The 8,493-nt window shown below is 33.4% G+C and overlaps 1 long non-coding RNA gene across 1 annotated transcript; it reads right to left on the bottom strand.

Annotated features, from left to right (window-relative positions):
• Window positions 1–4,911: 4,911 nt before the first annotated feature.
• LOC146887084 (uncharacterized) lies at window positions 4,912–8,021 on the bottom strand. The gene is made up of 2 exons (XR_014994173.1): window positions 7,871–8,021; window positions 4,912–5,302 (listed from the first exon to the last, which is right to left on the bottom strand). It is a non-coding gene; the product is annotated as an uncharacterized LOC146887084 (long non-coding RNA).
• Between the last annotated feature and the right edge of the window lie 472 nt (window positions 8,022–8,493).

Below are 8,493 nucleotides of genomic sequence, written 5' to 3'. Positions count from 1 at the left end.
AATAAACTTATAATCGACTAAGGTATACTTGGTTAAGAAGAAATCACAATATATATATATATATATATATATATATATATATATATATATATATATATATATATTATGAAATTAAGTGAAGTTATTGATAAATTATTAAGAGTTATCATACTAATTTATAACATGTTATAACTTGCTACTACTTTTTTTTAACCCATTCAAATATAATCATAGATAGTTATTACGTATGTCCATTTCTTCATTACAAAAAGTTCTATAAAACAAATTAAAGTGTTTGATCAAAGGTAAAGACTCTTTATAGTCTTATAATTTATAAATTAGATGTATAAAACAAGATCTAAAGCATAATAATATATTATTAAAGATAGTCAAATTTACATTCTTAGATCTAAAGACTTGAATTATCATTGCAAGTCATTAAATACTTAAATATAGTCTGGAATTTTTGTTCAGACTGACTTGTCTCGACCTTCGACCCAACTCGACTCATCTAGACCTTCGGTTTGGGTCAGCCTACCTTCATGTTCAGGCTCAGCCTAACATGTCATGACCATCGGATTTGGCCAGCCTATCATGTCTTTTAGCCTGATCCAACCTATCTCAACATTCGGCGGGGATCGATCCATCTCGACCTTTGGTCCAAGTCGACTCATCTCGATCTTTGGGTATGGCTTGTGCATATCTCAACCTTCTATCTAGATTGACCTATCTTGACCTTTGGACTAGGTTCAACTTGTCATGACCTTCATGCCAGCCTGACCTGACTTTTGGTTCGAGTTGGTCTTTTTCAACCTTTCACTGTGATCACCCGTTCTCTACCTTCATGTAAGGCTACCTATCTTGAGTTAGCTTTTTAACCTAGCCGATTCGACCTTTGGCCTAACTCTACAATAATTTTTTTTAGGTCGACTCGATTCAACATTTGATTTGGCCTAACTTGACTCAAACTTTAGTCTAGATGGACTCAGATCAACCTTCAAGTTGAGACGACTTAACTTGACCTTTGACCTAGGCCGAAAGTATTGATTTTAAGAATTAATTAAAGTCTTGTAATACGGTCAAATATACCTTAACTCTAACCCTAACCCATTTTGAGATGAGACTTTAGGGGTTGAGACTTTTTTTTTATCCCCTCATTTGGTAGTCCTATAAATTAGGGCTTATTTAATGGTGGGTTAGGACTGATCCATGGGCCATGGGTCAAATTGATAGCTCCACTGAAAATGTTCTCAATTTATTGATAATGCAAGTTTTGATAATGTTCTCTGATTATAATTTCAATTTATTAGTGTTGTCTCAGTAATATTATGACCATACAAGTTGTTAAATTTCATTGAATTGTCAAATTTTTTGAGTGATTGTGTTCAAAAGTAACGTATAAAATATGCATGCTACAAGATTTACTCCTTTACGTTATTTCTTAAATTTGAAAAAAAGTTTTGAAAAAAAAAAACTAGCAAATCAACTTTTGTGATTGAGTTATAATCGACTTAAAAGAACTTCTAAAAAAACGAAAAATAATTGATCAAAAAATGATAAAAAGAAAATTTATAGGTTATTACACAAATTTTGACTTTAAGTAACAATAAAAAACCATGACCTAAAACTAAAAAAATCATTCTCTTAATTTAAGATAATGAATTTGCAATTATTGTGTAAGTTATCGTGACTTATACTATAGACAACAATTTACTTTTTTTTTTTAGGCCATGGAATTTTTAAACCGTAAATATTTTGCAATGAAAAAATTGCTACCTGAAATATGATAATAGGTAACATTTTTGCAAACACCTTAATGCAATTTTGTGTTACTTATTCTTTTAAATGACATTTATGAAAGTATGATTATACATTTTAGATCACACATTTTTAAATGTTAATTAAAATCTAAATAGAAAAGAAAAAACATGTTTAAGCAAATATTATAAAACTATTCTTTATAGTAAACCATGAATGGGTAACACTTCATGTGATGGTGTTTTCTTCCCATGGTTTACCCAAATGGTGTAGTCCTTTAAAAAGCGTATGATTATGAAATGATCATAAACCATACTTCCTCTTGTATGACTATCAAATGATCATAAACCACACTTTCTCTTGCCTAACATTGATTTCTACACTTGGCACAAGGACATAAAATCTCATTTCCTTGAGATCGTCCCTAGTATATGGAAAATTAAAAAAAACTCGACACCATTGATGTACTCTGAACTAAACTTTTAGTTAGTTCTATAAGGCCCACTTATATTTTAACCCTTTATTTTGAGGGCTGCCCCAAATGAGTTGGGCATAGGGCTGGCCCATAAGGAACCAAAGCCCCTAAACCAGCTGAAACACTTTCATTCTTCTCACTTTCAGAAAATAGCCTCCTTTCTCTTAGAATAGTAACGCTCCTCTGCTAGGGTTTGGGATTCATCTAAGTTCAACTGAGTTCAACCCCCTTTCTTCCACTCACGTAAGTTACTTTCGATGCATACTCTTCTCCTTTAGTTTAATCTTCGTGCTTGCTGTTAGGGTTCCTCGTAATAATCTCGTACTCCATCTGTATTAAGATTTTCAGCTCTAAAATCTGCTCCTGGAGCTGTCGTGTTCATTCGCTTAAGTGTCAGAGTCGTTTGGCTAGCACCTTCCAGGTAAGGGAAGTTAGGGTTTCGCGCTTTAAGTAATATTTGATGAGTTCTGTTGTTGGTTTGTGATTGTGTATGCCTGAGTGAAGTTTTGATGATATGAATATAGACTGTGTGATTGGTGTTGCTGAATGATTGAACTGTGCATACGCGAACAATGGATGGTTCTGGTTTTCTCGCCTAAGCGAGCCTGTCTCGCTTAAGCGAGATTGGCAGTATCTCGCCCAGATTGCCTACGCGAGCTGTCGCTCAAGCGACAAGCTCTAGTTTTGAGCGAGAGCACATCTCGCTTAGGTGAAGAGGTCTCGCCTAAGCGAGAGTGCGTGACAATGCCATTGTTCCTCTTTTCGAGCCCTTGCCTAGGCGAAAGGAGCTCGCCTGAGCGAGAGGCCCTCTCGCCTGAGCGAGACCCTTCTGCCTGAGCAAGTAGCTGGGCGAGAAGTGCTTTCGTTCTATGGTTTCGTGGTTTTTGGATGTTGGTCATATGTTTGGACTGATTATATATTTTTAAAGCATGAGTTGAGTGATTTTGCATGAGCAAGATGAATGGTGGTATGTGGTTTATGAGTTTAACAACGATTTGGGTATGATGCATGTATGGAATGATTCATGGGCTAGATTCATGAGTTTTGGGCATGGCTTTGGCATGATACATGTATGGGATGGTTGGTACTAAAGTGACATGGAATTTGGTATAAGCAATACTTGTGCATTGGTTGTTGGAACATGTTGTTCGTTTGAATTAGGGTGTAATTCCATGAGCCTCTAGGTGAGACCTCATGGTGGTGCCTCAGTTGGTCGGGACGTAATTCCTTGACCTCTGTAAGTGGAAGTTCATGGTGGTGCCCCATCTATATAATTTAGTAAGGATTCAAGGTAAGGTTGCATCCTAACACTCTAAGGAGTCAGTTAGTCTCACATAGAGAGAACTGACTCTTGTGGTGAGAGTAGCAAGAGGCCTGAAACCCATTAAGGGCTAACCTTGTGTGTGGGGGTTGAGACATTGTAACACATAGCTCGGTAGAGCAGGGAAATCCACCACAAGTGCAAACATCCACTGAATTCGACTAATTATATGTATCCGGATGAGTCATGTCTGAGTCTTAGTGTATTGATTGAAAAGTCATAACATGTTTGGTTGATATATGTATCTCACACTATGAAATTGTATGTAACTGCATGATAAACCATCTTTCGACTCTAGCTTACCTTTCTGTTTGTTTGTTGTATGTTATGTATGTGTGGTTTTCTCTTTTTGCGATGATCATCAATTTATTAATGGGAGCATATGTGAGAGACACCTGTGGACAACAAGGTGATGGAGGTTCCGCTGCGTAGCCTACCTGGGTTGGATTCTTCTGTTTTAGGCTTTCTCATAGGACTAAGGTTCATGTACTATTTTGTCTTTTAGTACATTATTAACTACTGTCAAGTTCTTGTATTTTGTCCGGTATTGGCATCTTGGTGTGCCTCAGATTCCTTGGAGTGGCTTTGGATATTGTAAGGAGTCATGTTGATATTCTATGACTCGCCTCTTATCTTTATCTGTCTGACATGTCATTTAATTAAAGTATTTATTTAACTGGGTGTTACAAATCCATTCTTTGTCCATGCCCCTTATATAATAAATAATAGAATTGTGTTATATAGTGTAAGTTATTCAATAATTTATTTTTGGGTAAGAAAATAAACAAGCAAATTGACTCATTTCAGTACTTAATCTTCAATAAGTCTTGTTTATAACTACTATACATTCCTCTACTCAATCTTTAATACGTACTGTCTATACCTAGTATACATTTTTTGAGGCATAATATAAAAATGGATGGTGGAAAAGCAGCAGCAAAATGGATTAATTTGAGTTTTTTAGGCCATTTTCATAAATAAAAGTGGAAGGGGTAAGAAACAGCCACAATGAAAATAAAAAGTAAAATCTTGGAAGAAAAATTTGTATTTATGCAATGTGTAGTAGATTTTCACTAAAGCTCTTTTCGTTTTCAAATTTATTGCTTATGAACATCAGGTCTGTTTTTTTTAGGTGGACCATCAGGGCAATTATGTCACCTTCACTTTTTTTGCCTCTTGTTTTAAATTAACCGGAGAAATTTCATTATTTTAGAAACAAATTGAAGAAAAATAGCAAACAAAAAACTAAAAATAGTCACAATATGAAAACTAATTAAATATTTTTCTAAATTGCAGAATTGAAGGAAGGCACAAGAATGGCAAGAGTGTTTCAACCGAGACTAGCCTGAGGAACCTGTTCTGAATTGCTATACAAGAGGAAATGGAACAGAGGATATTTTATTGTACATTTATATAACTATAACTAACTAAACCTATATAATCTCTTCTATGTGATGAACTTCAACATTTTCTAATGGTGGGACTAACTGTTGGTTTGGTGAACAAACAAAACCATGGTTACAGTTTTTTGCTCACTGCTGAGGCAATTCTGGATGGCATTTATACAGCATTACACTTTCCTACTACAAATTCTAGGGAGAAGAAAGTTAGAAAATAATATGTAAACCAGGAAATATCATAAATGACCAAGCATACACTTCTTTTACCTTAGCCAAGATATAAAGAAGGCAACTTTGGCTGGTTCCAGTTCCACTTTAGCTATTTCTTGGTGAGGAATAAAGGTTATTTGCAAGGATATAGTATCACACCTGCAGGGAGTAGGCATAGATAAAGAAATTATCAATAACAAGAAATTGATCAACAAATGAGTTCAAAATTCACATCTAGCTAATAATATATACATCAGAGTAGTATTGTAATAAATTCCACTAGGACTTGACGTAATAAGCTGTAAGCCAAGTTATAAGAATCTCTCACCATCAAATCATACCAAAATCTGAAGAGTCATCATTGATGTATAAATTAAACATATAACTGATGGAAAGAATGGACAACTCAAAAAATTAGTAGTGTTCAACTTTATGCAGGATTTATTCATATTGACCTTGTTTAGAATTATACTACATATTAAGGAGTCTAACAGAGATTTTCAAAACTATTTGAACCAACCTAAATTGATGTTGAGTTATAAGTTCACTCTCATTCAATTCATTTAAATAATTATACAACACTCAACCATGATTTACACTAAATTAAATCACTCTTTCCATGTATATCAGTACTGAAGAAAACACCATGTAGCAACTTATGTGAATATCATAACACCACCTGCTATTGTCCTTACTGAGGGTAAATTATACCAGATTTCATTACTATGTCATAATGAAACTAAAACAATATTATACCACTTCTTTGTTGCCCAATAACTACGTTTTACGTGAATACTTTTGGTTCTTATGCTAAAACCTAGGAATTGTAATTATTGGCTTGGTGAAGCTCTTGTACTTTCTTTGTGTAATTTTTGAATATTAGAAAGCAGTGCATGACTAATTGCTAGTAAATCATATTTAGAAGACATGATTCTGATTTCAAAGTTGATTGTATTTGTATCTGCAACTTATATTCTCATAATTTGATAAAAGTGGTTGGCAGATTATTTTTCTATGAGATTCTCAAGTTTCCCCTCTCTTGCCCTATTTACATTTCTACTGTTCTTCCTTGGCCAGCTGTGTGTTTATATTGATATTACTCAATTGGCTTTTGTTTCTGTAGGTTTTAGTCATGGCCCTCATTGACATTATAAATTGTAAATTTGAATTGAAACAACATAATCATTACCAATCCACTAGTGAACAACAAAACATTCAAACATATTTGGATATTCCTAGAATAACATATATTTTAATACTTTAAGGAAATAACTTATCAATTGGTATCATTTTAATCTATTTCCTTCTTAGTCTTTCACAAGCCATTGGGATTGACCGTTGACTCTCATTCTTCATATCATAATTGTGACTGCATAACATTTTCCTAACTTTGCTTTATTTAGTGAAGCCTCCAGGTTTTTATTTAGGCCATGGAATTGAATACTTTAACCACCAACTTATAATACATACAATGTAGCATCGGAATTTGACGAGATCCAATATTTGTTCTTGAGTGGAGTGAGCATTTCCAAGCCGGTTCTAAAGATATTAAAATAAAAGGCCAGATAAATACTGGGATGGTGGGTAGGAAGCTAAGAATGAAAATGACCTCAACAATGTCTCAACAATATGAATAAATCCTCACTATTGTGATAACAAAATTAGCAGAACCAAAAGGTGCAGCTAAATCACTTCGGCATATGACATTTGTTAGACAACTTGTTAGCCTATTTTGAACTTAAAACAAACGATTCTTATTCTCTCACCCAAAGATCATACATGCATGAATAATTTATTCCAATGGTTGAGAAAAAAATTTCATAACAAAATTGAAAGCCCATTTTATATAATTAAAAACAATGAAATAGTTTAGTGAGTCTAGAACTTGTACCGGTATCCAACCACTATCCACATGGCCAAGTGGATAGACCATTTCCATCTTCCCAAGTTATGTCCAATTATGTTATCTACAATTGTTAGGATCGAGCGCTTACCATTAAGCCCGCCTTCCGTCACGGAATAATTGTGCAATCTGCAACAATTTTCCCCTTAACAATTGTCCATTAAGAATCGGATTCGTGACCTTGACTATGATACCAATTGTTAGGATGTAACGCTTATCACTAGGCCAAAAGCTATAACTATTAGTCAGGCACAACTCTTTTTACTTAAGAGCGTAAAGTCCAAACACCACGATTTATTCGATTGTAACCCGACCCACTTGACCTTTGTCAAGGGACAATTGATGTTACTTACAACAACTACTCACCTCGCTAAACAATGATAATTCCCTTTTTTTAATTCCAAAATACTTATAAATCAATGGGCTATCTCATATCAGCTCACGTCGCTAAACAATTATAATGTCATTTTTTAAATCGAAAATATGTATGAATCAATGATCAATGGACGATCACATGTCCAAAATCCATTGAATAAAATAACAAAACTATTTCTACCTCTCAAACCCCTTATTTAAAGATAAAAAATGATAGTAGAATTAGAAACATGTTATAACCAAATATGTGACAGTGAGTTAGGGAGAAAAAAAAAACGCCAAATTCAACCAGATTAACCAACACAGGAAAACCCCCTTAGAGCAACACAAAATTAAGAGTAAGCGTAAGTGATGGAGGGTAATAAGAAAACAAAATTCACAAAAATTACAACTAAGAGAACGGAATAGTAAAGAACAAGGAAGGAAAGAGTGCTCAGAGAAAGACGCACCGTAAACGCAGGAACGAACGGACGAAGATGGAAACGCAGAGTGGAGAAGATGGTAAACTCAAACTGAAATGCTGGGAGGGAAACGAAATGTAATTTGTGGGTTGAGGGAAGAGCGTGCGAAAACAATGGAGGGAAGTTTACGAGAAACAAGAATATTATTTGTTTTAAAAAACTTAGAAAGTTTTTAGTTTATTATGTCTAAAAGGTACGTTTTATTTTTATTTTTTTCATTTGTTCACACAATTCAAAGGCAACATTTCAATTTTAATGTGCTTTAAATAAGAAATGTTTTCTTAATGTTTAAACAACAATTTTATAAATATCAACTAGTTTAGTGTTGTAATATAGTGTAATAAGTCAATGAAAAATCTTAATGGAATTTTTATGTTTTATTTTTTTAAGTAAAAAATTAATGTAAAATAACTTCCTTTAATTCATAGATTAAAATTTGTTATTGCTAATTGAAATGATTTCTTATATATTAAATTTTGACCTAATTATATATATATATATATATATATATATATATATATATATATATATATATATAAACTTTGCTATTTAGTGTATATAAGATTTTTCTTCCAAAATTAGTTTCAATTATGAATATTTCCTTTTTAGAT

The sequence above is a fragment of the Vigna unguiculata genome, chromosome 4 (genome assembly GCF_037176805.1).
Source record: "Vigna unguiculata cultivar grain cowpea cultivar isolate G323 ecotype 2 chromosome 4, ASM3717680v1, whole genome shotgun sequence".
In the NCBI taxonomy this organism is placed as follows: Eukaryota; Viridiplantae; Streptophyta; class Magnoliopsida; order Fabales; family Fabaceae; genus Vigna; species Vigna unguiculata.
The sequence above is the reverse complement of the archived record's forward strand: the minus strand, read 5'-3'. Positions and strand labels throughout refer to the sequence as shown.